Source organism: Oncorhynchus gorbuscha, linkage group LG07 (genome assembly GCF_021184085.1).
Source record: "Oncorhynchus gorbuscha isolate QuinsamMale2020 ecotype Even-year linkage group LG07, OgorEven_v1.0, whole genome shotgun sequence".
Taxonomy (NCBI): Eukaryota; Metazoa; Chordata; class Actinopteri; order Salmoniformes; family Salmonidae; genus Oncorhynchus; species Oncorhynchus gorbuscha.
Genome location: NC_060179.1, coordinates 28865895 through 28878304, shown reverse-complemented (window position 1 = coordinate 28878304; position 12410 = coordinate 28865895). Strand labels below are relative to the sequence as shown.

The window sequence follows — 12410 nt, the reverse complement described above, 5'->3', positions numbered from 1 at the left end:
CGTGAATCCATATGTGTTATTTCATAGTTGTGATGTCTTCACTATTATTCTATAATGGAGAAAATAGTAAAAATTAAGAAAAACCCTTGAATGAATAATGTCCAAACTTTTGACTGGTACTGTATATATATTTTGTAAGCTGCACTGCAATTCAGTTTTACTGTAAACTGCCAAAGTGCTCCGTTGTGGCACATGTATTTGTGTAAATAAAACCTAGCTATCTAATATGCAAATATCTGAATGTAAGGTGATCGCCATTCCTTAAGGGCCACAACAATAGCGATGATGACCCTGTGGGTGTAAACTCTGTAGAATGGCCCATTTTAGTGATGAGGCACTGAATAAGGTATTGGTGTTGTACAGCAGAGCGTGGGAGAAGGGGAAACTACCAGGCAGTTGGCAGTAGTGGTACCAATCTGGAAGCCAGGGAAGGACCGTATGAGGCCAATAGCTTTAACATGACATGTATGTAAGATTATTGAACATACAGTGCCTTGCGAAAGTATTCGGCCCCCTTGAACTTTGCGACCTTTAGGAGGAAGAACGTACAACTGGATGAAGGACTTCCTGTTTGGAAGGTCTATCCAGGTGAGGTTGGGGATGTCTCTATCAGGCAGCTAGCTACCTGGTGGATAACGCAGGGGAGCGTGATTAGTCCTCTGTTGTGTCTCAATCATGATCAATGATGTTTACTCTCAGGTTTGGCCGGATATTGGGAGGTCGTTATATGCAGATGATGGGGCCATATGGAATAGGGAAAGAAATGTGCCTTACATAGTCAGGAAAATAAAGGAAGCAATTGATGAGGGAGAGGGGTGGGCATTAATGTGTGGATTCAGGTATTCTGTAGAGAAAACTCAGACAGTGTTCTTAACTAGGAGGAAGGTGGGAGATGAGGTACACTTGAGGTCATATGGTAGGAACTTGGATAACGTGCGGGCCTTCAGGTTCCTTAGGGTGGTGTACTTTGACACGAGGCTGACCTGGGCAGAACACATTGAGAGAGTGGTGGGAAAGGGTAAGAAGGTGCTAAATGTGATGCGCTGCCTGACAGGGAAAGAGTGGGGGGCTGGGCATACCTCACTGAGGACCATGTATATTTTAGTTGTTCTTTTTAGGGGTTGGATCAGCTTTAAATAGATTGTGACTTCTATCAATGTAATTGTCTACATGATTTCCAATCCCCCATATATGTATTTTTGAAATATATACAGTATATTAGGAGCAGGTATGTTGCGTTGATCTGATCTGTAATAGACTATGGCAGTATAGCGTATGGTTCAGCAGCCCAGACCTCATCAATATGTAGTGGGGCATTTCGGACCACCCCAGTGTCTGCACTACAGGTGGAGATGGGTATGTGCCATTTTAGATTTGGAGATGACAGCTGGAGATGAATTATTGGGTCATCCTACAGGGACATGGGGTGTCTCATCCTGTGAAAGGGATTTTAAAGACAAGAGCAAGGACAAACACAAGCTTTGGGTAGGTGATACCCAGGCGAGGGAGATGGGACTGTATGGAAGGGAGATTGGTCCAAAGATAGCTATTCCTGTGAACACACCATGGCTACTCCCGCCTCCATTTGTTGATCTAGAAGTGTTGGAGAGACTACAGAAATATAGGGAGGGTGTTGATCCATTTGATTGGTTTAAGAGACATCTGGATACTGTGCATCAGGATTTTGCATATATATATATATGCAAAAGTATGTGGACACCCATTCACATTAGTGGATTTGGCTATTTCAGTCACACCTGTTGCTGACAGGTGTAGACAATTGAGCACATAATCATGCAATCTCCATAGACAAACATTTGCAGTAGAATGGCCTTACTGAAGAGCTCAGTAACTTTAAACATGGCACCACCTTTTCAACAAGTCAGTTTGTCAAATATCTGCCCTGCCCCGGTCAACTGTAAGTGCTGTTATTGTGAAGTGGAAACGTCTAGGAGCAACATCGGCTCAGCCGCAAAGTGGTAGGTCACACAATTTCACAGAACAGGGTTGCAGGGTGCTGAACCTTGTAGTGCGTACAAATCGTCTGCCCTCAGTTGCAATACTCATTACCGAGTTCCAAACGGCCTCTGGAAGCAACGTTCGCACAATAACTGTTTGTCGGGAGCTTCATGAAATGGGTTTCCATGGCCGAGCAGCAAAATACAAGCCTAAGATCACCAATGTGTAATGCCAAGCGACGGCTGGAGTGGTGTAAAGCCCGCTGCTATTGGACTTTTGAGCAGTGGAAACGGGTTCTCTGGAGTGATGAATAAAGGTTCACCATCTGGGAGTCCGATGGACGAATCTGGGTTTGGTGGATGCCAGGAGAACGCTACCCGCCCCAATGCATAGTACCAACTGTAAAGTTTGGTGGATGAGGAATAATGGTCTGGGGCTGTTTTTCATGATTCGGACTAGGCCCCTTAGTTCCAGTGAAGGGAAATCTTAATGCTACAGCATACAATGACATTCTAGATTATTCTGTGCTTCCAACATTGTGGCAAAAGTTTGGGGAAGGCCATTCCCTGTTTCAGCATGACAATGCCCCTGTGCACAAAGTGAGGTCCATACAGAAGTGGTTTGTCGAGATCAGTGTGGGAGAACTTGACTGGCCACAGAGCCCTGACCTCAACCCAATCGAACATATTTGGGATGAATTGGAACACCACCTGCTAAGCCAGGCCTAATCGCCCAACATCAGTGCCCAACCTCACTAATGCTCCCTACAGCAAAGTTCCAGCATCTAGTAGAAAGTCTTCCCAGAAGAGTGGAGACTGTTGTAGTAGCAAAGGGAGGACCGACTCCATATTCATGCCCATGATTTTGGAATGAGATGTTTGACGAGCAGGTGTCCACATTCTTTTGGTCAAGTGTTTGCAGTCCTTTAGCTCACGTAGCAGACAAGACCTGCTTTATGACATACTACAAACCCATGGCAGGGTTAAACAGATGGGTATACAGACAAGATTTTCTTGGGTCCTAGCCCATGTGGGGGTGGAGGGGAACGAGGCATTTAATGTACTGGCTAAACAAGTACTTAGTAGTGGGGATGTTGATGTTGTAGTTTCAATGAGCAAGGCTGAGGCAAAATGCCTGATATGGACAGTGGTGGTGCAGCCATGGCAGAAGCAGTGGAATAGAGATACTAAGGGCAGGTATTTATTTCAAGTATAGAGGAAAGTTGGGGAGGGGAGGACGGCAGGAAGAGACAAAAAAGAGGAGGCTATTTTTACAAGATGAAGGGTGGGACACAGCCGTTTGAATAATAAGACATTAAATGTGATAGGAAAGCATCCATCAGGAATGTGTGATTATTGCCAGGAAACAGAGACAGTGGAGCATGGATTGATACAGTGTGGACAGTATGAGTGGGAAAAAGAGAGGCTGAGATCCAGTATGAGGGAGAAGGGGCTACAGGAAATTCGTTAAAATATTATACTGAGTAGAACGTCATTAGATACAGTCTCAAATATTTTGTTATCTTTTTTTTAAAGAGAAACAGGGCTGGCAGGTAGGATTGAGATTACCCGTCTCTGGCTCACACTCCAGTACAGTAGGTTACGGTAATGCACTATAACGTTGGATACCAACCGCCGATAAACACCATAGAAAAAGAAGAAGAAAAAGAAGGTCCCCATGGTTACCAAAGCAATTACTCTATTCGGTATCCAATCATCTCCACTGAATAGCGGAGCTCACTGATAACGTTATTAGATTATCTTCTCATATATCACTATAAATAAATACATATAAATCGTACTGTACCTGTTAGTTTGTGCATTGTGGCCTAGCCAGTTAACCTACAATTTAGCAGTTAAGGAGTCGGGTGTTTGCTGGCAACAATGGTAAGTACCATTAGCCAAATGTTAGCAGGAAGCTTGCTAGCTAGTTATAGTAGCCGCTGTAAACGAACGTTACTAGTAACGTTTAACGTTAGCCACATAGAACAAGGAGCAGTTACTAGTGGGTGCGTTCGAGCTGATCGCTTTTGTCAATGGTCACCTCCTTTCAACGTGTGTTTATAAAACAACTTTATAAAACAATGGCAACACTAGTATTTTTATTTCACCTTTATTTAACCAGGTAGGCAAATTGAGAACAATTTACAATTGCGACATGGCCAAGATAAAGCAAAGCAGTTCGACACATACAACAACACAGAGTTACACATGGAATAAACAAAACAGTCAATATTACAGTAGAAAAATAAGTCTATATACAATGTGAGCAAATGAGGTGAGATAAGGGAGGTAAAGGCAACAACAACAAAAAGGCCATGGTGGCGAAGTAAATACAATATAGCAAGTAAAACACTGGAATGGTAGATTTGCAGTGGAAGAATGTGCAAGGTAGAGAGAAATAATGGGGTGCAAAGGAGCTACATAAATACAGTAGGGGGAGAGGTAGTTGTTTGGGCTAAATTATAGATGGGCTATGTACAGGTGCAGTAATCTGTGAGCTGCTCTGACAGCTGGTGCTTAAAGCTAGTGAGGGAGAGAGATATTTGTAGTTCGTTCCAGTCATTGGCAGCAGAGAACTGGAAGGAGAGGCGGCCAAAGGAAGAATTGGTTTTGGGGGTGACCAGAGAGATATACCTGCTGGAGCGCGTGCTACAGGTGGGTGCTGCTATGGTGACCAGCGAGCTGCGATAAGAGGGGACTTTACCTAGCAGAGACTGGTAGATGACCTGGAGCCAGTGGGTTTGGCGACGAGTATGAAGGGCCACTGCCACTGATTAGACAGTCTTCTAGCTAACATTACTTACCTGAGATTCACTGACATCCATCCCTGTTCCTCCTTGTTTCTCCTTGAAGGGTTTGAGTTTGGTTTCAATGAACACCATCAGAATGAGGCGATCAACTACATGTGCTTTGCATGCTCTAAGAGGGCCATCAGACTCCTGCTTTGAGGACCTCAAAGACAGCAGGTGTTGTGTCACAAACAATACCCCAAATTTTTATCACAGCTAGCCAACAATGTTGGACGGAGGAATGCATGTCCTGTCTTTTTAGGACTGCTTTTTATGGTATTTGTGTATATGTTATTGGGAAAACAAGTTATTATATTCTAGGCTAGTGGACGAGACCTTCACGGTGGACGAGGTGTGGGACATGCTGGACGGGCTGAAACTAGTGGTGCGAGGAGAGGTGGAGACTGAGCGACAACACGGCCCACACCAACGTGCTGCTGCTCCGGCAGCTCTTCTTTCAGGCCGAGAAGTTCTACCTTCGTCTGCAGACTGACATCTCGGAGCTGGAGAACAGGTGGGCTGTGGAGTGGCTGGGAAGAGGGCTGTGAGGATGGGTGGGATGGCTTGGAGGTGGATTGTGGGGATGACGGGTGGCTGTGAGGGCAGGCTGAGGCCTACTTTGAAATTTCCAACAACAGATGGAAGTACATGATGGCAGTAGGTATGTAGTACTGAGAATTAGGCAGTGTGGGAAGGTTTATGGGAGTTCAAGGGTTAAGAGGGTGAAACTCAGGTGGGAAGCAACCTTTTAACCTCAACGTGTGTGTGTGTGTGTGTGTGTGTGTGTGTGTGTGTGTGTGTGTGTGTGTGTGTGTGTGTGTGTGTGTGTGTGTGTGTGTGTGTGTGTGTGTGTGTGTGTGTGTGTGTGTGTGTGTGTGTGTGTGTGTGTGTGTGTGTGTAGCCTGTCAGTAGAGTCACTTATTATGTACACAAGTTTGAGCAGTGAGCACCCCCCATACTCAAAGCAGAAGCCGCTTCCTTCAGTGTTTTTCATGTACGCAGTATGTAAGGCACTGAGGTCATTGCTGAGCCACTCATTCTTATGTGAATGGTACCCTGCTTTTCCATTTCTGTGGTTTCCTACTGTCACTGATATGTAGCCAGATGCAACCACAGCTTGTGTGACCTGTGTGGGTGGAGTAGTTCACATGATACGATACCCGAGATATGGTTTGATGTCGCTTGCCTTGCCTGGCGTATATTGTCAGGAAGTTTGCTTTTCTCCACATGCAGTGTAGTGAATGTTTTGAAAGTTAACATGTACATTTCTTTACTTTGGCAGCTAATTTTGTCCAAATGAATGCCATGAAGAACATGTAAATGGGCTAGGCTGAGTGGAGACGAAGCAAAATGTGTAGAAAAAAACTGCCAATGAAAGGTCTGTTGCATCCAGGGTTACTAAGCATGGCTGCCAAGAATGTCTTCCAGGAGTGCTTCATAACCAGCCTGGACACAGAAGGATGTGGGAATGTTCTCTACCGTTAAAAACAGCTATATCTCATGGGGGGGTTGTCACATTTTTACTTTGCCCCTCGAGGGCATACTGACACGGTGCCAAAAAACGTATTAGCGCATTCCCTTTCATCACGCTGAATTTACCACAGGATCATTCATCATGGTGCCTCAGACCAGAGGTGCTAAAGATACAACAGGGAACAATGCAGCGTGGCCAAAGTCAGCCGGGTCAGCAGTGAAACGTTGGCAACTAGCTGGTCGCGCAATTCATCTCAATTGTTCCCTTTCCGAAATCTAAACTCTTGATTTTTTTTTTTTAGGGCTTTTGGAGTAATTACGTAATGGATTCTCAGGTAACGGTTTTCCCGCACTCCGCTCCCTCTTTTCCCCACCAGTAAGATCAAATGGGAGGATGAGGCTGAGGACTTGTCCCTCACACTCGCTCCCCCACTCTCTGGATCGATCTGAACTTGTTACTGGGGCCCATGAACATGACACTGAAATGTTTAGCATGGCTTTGTGATGTGGGGTACAATTCAAGGCCCATGGGCTGTGTCAATGTGTCTTTTAGAGATGGAGTGGAAAGCCATTCCTTTTACAGTCCCAACTTTTTGATGTAAAAAGTTGGCAGTCCATCAGCACGGTAGAAAGCTGTGGTTACATAAATTGATAGAGAGATCATTTTTGTACTTTACAGAGAAGACTCTGCTTTTCCTATAATGTGGCTGTGAATATCAAATCAAATTGTATTAGTCACATGCGCCGAATACAACAGGTGTAGTAGACCTTACAGTGAAATGCTTACTTAACAGCCCCTAACCAACAATGCAGTTAAAAAAAAAAATACGGATAAGAAATAAAAGTAACAAGTAATTAAAGAGCAGCAGTAAAATAACAATAGCGAGACTATATACAGGGGGGTTCCGGTACAGAGTCAATGTGCGGGGGCACCGGTTAGTTGAGGTAATATAGACATGTAGGTAGAGTTATTAAAGTGACTATGCGTAGATGATAACAACAGAGCGTAGCAGCGGTGTAAAGGGGGGGAGGGGTGTGTGAGTGAGCTTCAACTCCATTTGACCTTTATTATTGACACCAGTCAAACAAAAACAAAACGTTTTTAAAAAAACAAGTCCACGGCTTATGTAGAGTGTTTTTGTAGTACGCCTACATTCATGTGATAAGATAACCAAGCCCTTGAAAGTGTTCCGTAGGCCTCAATCCTGTGTGGCTCTTAGCAGGGCGTCAGAAGCAGGGAATACGCCCCTAGTAGCCACAGATCTACGTGCGTTCTGCAGCTTTTTCAAACCACATATGCAGTAAGCGTGTCGAGAGGTGCTTTGTTCACCACAAACATTTAGTGTTAAACTGTCTTCAGGAGGACAACAAGTGTGTTTTTCTTTTTCTTAAAGCTATGGAACCGTCAGTTGGCTGCTCCCCTATACATGACGTATAACATATTGCAAAACATTTGACATCTCTTTCATAAAGACACGCGTAGCTGTTATAGGCCAACGAGTCAGTACACTGACACTCACTGTATGGTATCAAACAGTCTGACGTTACTCTGCGTTGTTTGTATCCCACGCGGGGTTCCGTGTGGCTCAGTTGGTGGAGCATGGCGTTTGCAATGCCGGGGTTGTGGGTTCAATTCCCATTGGGGAGCGGTATAGAAAATGCATGTACTCACTACTCTAAGTCGCTTTGGATAAGATCATCTGCTTAATGATGACAAAAGGACACTATCAATGTGCTAATTGTCTAATTTACATGTTCTCTCCCCTTTTTTTCTTTGTTTTCATTCTCTACAGAGAGTTGTTAGAGCAAGTGGCTGAGTTTGAGAAGACTGAATTTAAAAACCAAAATAAGGTGACTGTTAACTAAAGCCCAACCACCTAGACTGTTGTGCATCCATTTGCCCTTTAACAACAAAAAAAGAATACATTTATGACCTGTTTATTCATACTTGTTAAGCTGAATTATTGCACGATTCAAATGCTTTGTATTTAATGTATCACAATTGGAAATGGCAAACCACACTATGTGACTGTAGAAAATCAATTATTCTTAGTCACCAGCCCTCTGATAGGATCATCTCTTCTAGCTCTTCACACCCTCCCCGTGCAACACATTTCTAGCACTTCAGGCTTGTCGAGGTGTGGGTTTTCACTTGAGTCTGAACAACAATTCACCAACAACAACTCATACGTTCCACTTAGTTTATAAGTTAATGTTTTAAGTCAATGTCATCAAAGTCATTGACCGCTTCAATCACCCATCGAAAATAAGCTTGAATGTATGACGTGTTTATTCACACTGGTTAAGCTGAGTTCTCGCCCTTACATTAAATACGCAGCACTTGAATCGTATCACAATTGGAAACTGCAGACCACACGATGTGACCATAGAAAAATAACACGTGGTCATCAGCCCTCTGATAGGAGCATCTCTTCTATCATTTCACACCCACCCACCACCTGCAAAACATTTCTATGAAGTCCTCACTTCAGGCTTGTCGAGGTGTGGTTTTCACTTGAGGCCGAACAACAATTCACCAACAACAACTTGTGTGTTTCACTTTGTTTTTAAGTCCATGTTATCAAGGTCGTTGATGGCTGGAATCATGAATTGATGCCATTCATTGATGTGGGAGCAGGTGCTCTACTTCACTTCATTGTATAGTACTACTGATATTGAGTACTGCATTGTTGGGAAAGAACTTGCAAGAAAGGCTTTTCACTCTACTTGAAAACTTGCCTTGCTTTCTTACCCAGACTAACCAGGAAATGAGCAAGTCCAAGTTATCACCCCTGAATGAAGGTGAGGTTTCTGAACTTCTCAACAAGGTAAAGAACTCGACTCTCCTGTGGTAATATAGAGTTAGCAGAATTAACACCAGGTCATTGTATGAGACTCATGCGTAACTGTTACATTACATTGGTTGTTTTTCATTAGGAGATATCCAGGTTACAAGAGTAAAAGGATCAACTCAAGGGCAGGCTCCGAACAATGGAAACCCTGGTATTTAAATCCATGATTTGTGTTTCTGATTTAGGACATTCTTACTTAAATGCACTCTACTTCTTGCAACTTTTGACGTCATATTTTGTGCTCATGTTTCCACCTAACCTACACCTGACCTTGCTAATTGAATGATCAATGTTGGAATCACTTTTAGGAAGTAGCTTGCAGTATACCGATTTGCGTTTCAGGCCATGGGTGAGTTGGATGAGAAGACGAAGGCGGTGAGGGCTCTCAAAAACCTACAGAAGGTCCAGGGGGAACAGAAGGTACTCTAGCACTGTAAGGGTTAACAATATAAATATAACAAAATGGGCCACAAGAACATAAGATGACTGTTGCAGTTGACTTTTCACTCAGTCATATTTCCTGCTTCCTTCCTGTTTTGATTTGTGCATTGTAGTATTTTTTTTCTCCCTTTTAAATAAGTTGACCCCATGCTGGCCTTGTGTTTAGGATGTGTTGAACCTTTAGTCGTTCTTTTTTTCTGAACAATTACTATTATTTTGTTTGCTTTCATGGAAATCAACTGGTATGTATCAATCCGACACTATGCTTTGTGTGTTGAATACATGTCCATCTAAGTGTGCATCCCAAATGGTTCCCTATTCACATAGGGCTCTGGTCAAAAGTAGTGCACTGTATAGGGTAGAAGGGTCCATTTGGGACGTAGCCAAAAAGTGCACCCACTGAAGTGCTTTGTTTCTTTCCCCAAGATGGCCACCCGTTCTCAGGAGATCACTAGTCTTGAGGACACTGTGGCAGCGCTGCAGGAGGACTACCAGAAGTCCCTGAGTGTCAACTCTGCCTCCCAGAGAGACCTGCAGGACAACCTGGTCTCTGCCAAACGCGACCTTCTCAGGGCACAAGAACAGCTGGCCCTAGCAGAGAAGGTACATCCCTCTACCCCATACTGGAACCTGGTGCCTTTCACTGAAATCATGCATTGATGGCAAACAATGCAAGGTTGGGTGAACTTGGGTGAAGTGTCTGAAGTAAGCATTTGGCTCAAGAGCTATAGACCCAATTATATCAGCTATATTTGCCTATAAGAGGTTATCATGCAACCCTTTTGTGTGTTTTTGTGTGCGTAGGAGCTGGATAGGAAGTTCCAGCAGACATCTGCCTACCGCAACATGAAGGAGATTCTCACCAAGAAGAACGAGCATATCAAGGACACCAGGAAACGCCTTTCAAAGTGAGTCAGTTGATTATCATAAGAAATTATAATAATAATAATAATGAATGATAGACAGACAGATTGACTAATTCATCTTCTGCTGAATGATGATTAATGTTTGCCATTCCTGTCTAACAACCTTGTTCGCTAACATTTACAATATTTAATTTCCAGATACGAGTCCGATGAATGAAACCTTTGCCTCACACGACAAGACACAAAATAGGAGGTTAAAGCGCATGACAAGAAGGTGGAAGTGGCCCAAATCCAGGGATTGCCACGGTGGAAAAGGTTTTGACCCATTCATCATTTATTCTACCCCACTGCAGGAGTAGGCGGTTTGGAATTAAAAGTGCACCTGAGAATATCACAGTTCACCTGTAGTTCAGAACCTTCTAGAAGAATCATATCATATCGCTGATCCAGCAGATTTTGTAGTCTTTAGGTTTAGGAGAGGATGTTGGGAGATTAAGGGTTGGGGGCTAATTGACAGAGCCTCCTATGGTCAGTCTCACTGGGAGAAGAACCTTGAATGTCTCTGTCCCTTTGCTTCTCTATTCTGTCCCATATCTATCTGTCCCATGGAGTCCTATCTAGTAGCTGAAGTTTTGTATGTAGTAGTAGGTCTTCCTCACTGCACTATGCAAGTACTTTCAAGTCCTTGACTCACTGTCTAAAAAGGAGGCCTTCTGAATAAGGGAGATTATGCCTGAAGCTTTGCAGCCACCTATATCTGTCTGATGGTGATGTGTAATTTTTTCCATGACACCAACTCGTGAATTATTGTCTCTTCTCAAGACAGTACATTATTTTTCATCTATTTCTTTGCACATGTAGCTAAGGCATGATGCAACATCTATCTATATGTATTCAGATGGTGTAATTCAGAGCTCCATGAATAGAGTCAAGGCTAATGGTACATATTATGCAGCACAGCATATGCAGGATAGCATAACATTAAAACATATATTGAGGGAAGTTAGTGAGGGAAATGTTTACATAGTATAATTTGACATGTTTTAATTTTCTTACCATCTATCCTGTTTTAGCATATCAAATAATTATTGGAAAGATCAGAGGTTGGACCTTAGCGAATGCAAAAAAATATTTATGGAATATAAGCGCTACACTGACTGCACAAAACATTAGGAACACCTACCTAATATTATGTGGTAACCCCTTTTGCCCTCAGAACAGACTCAGTTCGTCGGGGTATGGACTCTACAAGGTGTCGAAAGCATTCCACAGGGATGCTGGCCCATGTTGAGTCCAATGCGTCCCACAGTTGTGTTAAGTTGGCTGGATGTCCTTTGGGTGGTGGACCATTCTTGATGCACACGAGAGACTGTTGAGCATGAAAAACGTATCAGCATTGCATGTCTTGACACACTCAAACCGGTGCACCTGGCACCTACTACCAAACCCTGTTCAAAGTAACTTACATTTTTTCTCTTGCCCATCCCTCTGAGTGGCAAACACACACACACAATCCATGTCTCAATTGTCTCAAAGCTAAAATAATATTTTTTTAACCTGTCTCCTCCCCTTCATCTACTGTACAATAATGGATCATAGCTTTCACCTGGATTCTCCTGGTCATGCTATGCCATGTAAAGAGCAGGTGTTCCTAATGTTTTGTACATGTCTGTATCATGAAAGGGTTATGACCATATTTTGACATTTTGACAGGTTATGTCAGCTGTCATGACATATGACATGGCTATGACCGTGTTATAACTTATGACACTTGGTGTCAAAGTGTTACCGTATATTGTTCCAAATAATGTCTTAAAATGAACATAATCTAAAAGGATACTTTTGAGAAATCAATATTTTTAATGTTGAATAAATGAATGTGATTTTTTTTAAATTTCAGAATGTAGACCTACTCCATATGTTAAGAGCACATTAACATTTAAACATTAACATTAACATTTAAGTCATTTAGCAGACGCTCTTATCCAGAGCGACTTACAAATTGGTGCATTCACCTTATGACATCCA

At 43.0% G+C, this 12410-nt stretch overlaps 1 pseudogene; it reads left to right on the top strand.

The window, feature by feature from the left end:
- Window positions 1–3236: 3236 nt before the first annotated feature.
- On the top strand, window positions 3237–12276 carry LOC124038980 (annotated as a pseudogene).
- The last annotated feature ends 134 nt before the right edge of the window (window positions 12277–12410 follow it).